Source organism: Physeter macrocephalus, chromosome 20 (genome assembly GCF_002837175.3).
Source record: "Physeter macrocephalus isolate SW-GA chromosome 20, ASM283717v5, whole genome shotgun sequence".
Classification (NCBI taxonomy): domain Eukaryota; kingdom Metazoa; phylum Chordata; class Mammalia; order Artiodactyla; family Physeteridae; genus Physeter; species Physeter macrocephalus.
Window position 1 is genome coordinate 26465037 of NC_041233.1, and position 3265 is coordinate 26468301.

General features: G+C 51.5%; 1 long non-coding RNA gene across 1 annotated transcript; it reads left to right on the forward strand.

Moving 5' to 3' along the window:
• The first annotated feature begins 50 nt into the window (after positions 1-50).
• On the forward strand, positions 51-3245 carry LOC129391645 (uncharacterized). The gene is made up of 3 exons (XR_008616190.1): positions 51-168; positions 846-1098; positions 2745-3245. It is a non-coding gene; the product is annotated as an uncharacterized lncRNA (long non-coding RNA).
• The last annotated feature ends 20 nt before the right edge of the window (positions 3246-3265 follow it).

The window sequence follows — 3265 nt, forward strand, 5'->3', positions numbered from 1 at the left end:
GGGGGGGGGGGAAGGTGGGGGAGAGAGTGGAGAAAGAGAGGGGAGAGAAGCCGGCCAGAGCCTGGAGAAGAGGCGTGAGGGAGTCGGGAGGGAAAGAAAGAGGAAAACGCGAGGGAGGAAGAGGAGAGAGGGCGAGGGCGAGCCGCGGAGAGGGCAAGGTGACCGCAGGTATCAGCGAGGGGCCCATTGTCAAGGTTCTATCTGCGCGATGATTGATGCGAGCCTGGGTTTTTCTGTCAGCCTGTCACGGCGCAGGAATGTTTAATGTTCTCATTATTGGTTACGCTGTTGTGTATATTTCTCTGTCAGCACCGCGGACCCAGCTGAACTGGCAGAGCACTTCAAAGGCCTGCGGGTCATTCATCATCCCCATGACGCTCCGGCAAATGCTCAGCTTCAGCTCCGCGCCAGGGATTTGTTATGACTTGCGAGCCGGCTGACAGACAGGGCTGTGGCGGCCGTGGGAGGGGACGCGGGAGGGAGGCGCGCAGCCCTTTTTGTCACTCTGGGCCTGCGGCAGCGCCCAGCGCCCGGACTCGGCGGCTCCCAGGGGCGGGCGGTGCAGACCGGCCCGGGGTGACTCCCGGTGGGGGGCGGGAGGGCGGACCCAGGCCCCCTTCCCCCCGCCCCCTGGCACCGACTCTCCCCTTAAGCCCCGCCGGCGCCCTCTCCCTCCAATCCCACCCTCCTCCTCTCGGCTGGCGGTGGCGTCTCCAAAAGTTGTGCTGAAAACCCAGAGGTTGGGGGAAAAAAGAGAAACTTTCAACGGGCCGGGGGCCTGGGGAGGGGCGGGTGGGGAGGGGTGAGGGGAGAGCAGAATATCGGAGCTTTGTTTCCTTTCCCAGGCCGTGACATGATTAATCGTTTTCTTCTGATCTAATTTTGGAACATGAAAAACAGCACATTTGTCTTGAAGAAAAATGATGTGCCGAACTGCGCAGATGGAAATTTCGAGCAATGAGAAAGATTAAAGTGAAACCCCACTCCTTAGACCTAATCATGAGTTGTAGATTATTCTGTCGGCCCAGCCAGATGGTAGCTCTGATTCCACAGCCCCTTCTTATATTAATGAATACTAGACTGTTATATTTGACTTAGGTAAGTGAAATGTCTATCAGAGCTAATGGACTGCCAGCCAACATAACACATGTTGTACCGCTAAGGGTCCTTGCTGCATTTTTCATGTTTTATACTAATGTAGAACATTTTGTTTCCTACTGTTTTTCATCATTGTCACTGTTTGCTAAATATTTTCACATGGAAGCGGGGAGAGGGAGACAGAGTCAGGAGGAAAAAGAACCCCCCTCCAAACTTGTGTCCAAAGCTAATTTCCTCCCGTTGGGCTTGGCTATAACTCTACAAGTAAAACAGTCACCCCGAGCAATGCGTACAGAAACTCAATAGTAACGTGATTAAGTTCCTAGTCAACAAGACTACACTCCACTGTATGTTAACAAACCTAATTATAGCCCCGTGGTGATAAATTCGGCCAGGGCCCTTGCTGCACATCTCTGAGGTCATGTCTCCAAAAGCAGCTTGACCCTCATGTCCCAGGGGAGAGGATTGTCCGGGAGAGGATTCCCAGCCTCAGCTTGGGGGGAGGGGCTGTTCCTCCTTCACCCCCTTGTCCAGTCCCTGGGGAAGGTGGGCAGATGCTAGGAAATACTGCAGAGCAGAGGTCAGAGGTCTGAGCAACTGGGCAGTAGGCTTTCCTGGCTGAGGCTGGGATGGCATTCGGAGCCGCTGGCCCCATCCGCGTCATAAACAGTAACAGGATGCCTGAGAGGGGAGTGTAGTGCTCCCAGCCTGTTGGTCCCATGCAGGCCTCGGGGCACCCCCTCTGGGCCCAGTAGAGGGTGGCTCAGGCCCTTCCCCTTCTTCCAGATGCCTTGTCCATACACTGGAAAGCCCCTGAAGAGCTAGCCGTGCAAAAGGCAATCCTCTTGTTTGTGAAGGACCCAAGCCTGGGTGGGGATAGTGTCCTGGAGAAAAGGAGTCCCGCAGATGGAATCCTAAAGGTGTCTGGGGACAGATAAGATGGAGGTAGTTGAGGGACATCTTCAAGGGGTGGTGTCTTGAGAAAAAAATGGAAAGAAATACATAGACAGGGAGGAGAGACTGCGAGAAAGGAAAACACATGGAGAGAGATGGAAGGAAGAGACAAACGCACACAGAGAGAGACATAGACGTAAAGAAATGTAGATACCAACAGAATAGATGGCTTGTGAACTCAGAGAAACTCTTCTTGCTCCAGCCAAAATGAGTTCCCTAAAAAGCACATCTGACCCCTGCTTAAAAATTCTCTCTTGGCTGTGATTCCCATAGGAGTCAGTTCAAATGTCTTGGCTGGGTATAGATGACCCTTTTCCATTTGCCCCTAACTTACCTCTCTGGCCTCTTCTCTCACCTTGAACCCTGCACTTCTGGGTATGAACCTCCGCATGAGCCTTCTCCGGGTCCCCAAGAATGCCAGGTTCTTTCAGAACAATGTGCTTTTGTCTGTGTTTTATCTCTATCCTACTTCCTTGCATTCTTTCTCTGGCAAACTCCTACTCAACCTTCAAGACCCAGCTCCCATGTGTCCTCCCCTGCCACATTTTCCTGACATTCCCCAGGAGGCATTATTTCACCCTCTGGCCCCCCCATAGCATTCTGTCCATATCCATGTGAAAATATTGTCCAGGCTGTATTGAAAAATGTCTGTGTTTACAGATCTCTCCCTCTATACCTCCCTTCCTTTACAGCTGTTCCTTTGTTCATTCATTTGTCTGCTTTTTCAAGAAATATGTATTGAGAACCTACTACATGCCAGGTATTGTTCTAGGCACTGGAGATTCAGCGATGTACAAAATCCCCTGCCCTCTCAGAGCTGACATTTTGGTAGCTATATGTGTGTGTATATTAGTGAGGTTTTTTCCATAGAAACAGAAACTCACCTAGGCTAGCTCTAATAGTGGGGGTTATTGTAAGATGGTGGCAATAAGGACACAAAAATCTTCTGGGGACCCAAGAACAACTGTATAGCTGAGCCTCTTAACTTTTATAACTTGTAACTGGCTCATTCATGGCCTCTCCGAGCTCCTAATGCCACTTTTTGAACTTTTTGTGGTATAATATACACACAGAAAAGTACACGTATCATTAGAATATAGCTCAATAGGGCTTCTCTGGTGGCGCAGTGGTTGAGAGTCCGCCTGCCGATGCAGGAGACACGGGTTCGTGCCACGGTCCGGGAAGATCCCACATGCCGTGGAACGGCTGGGCC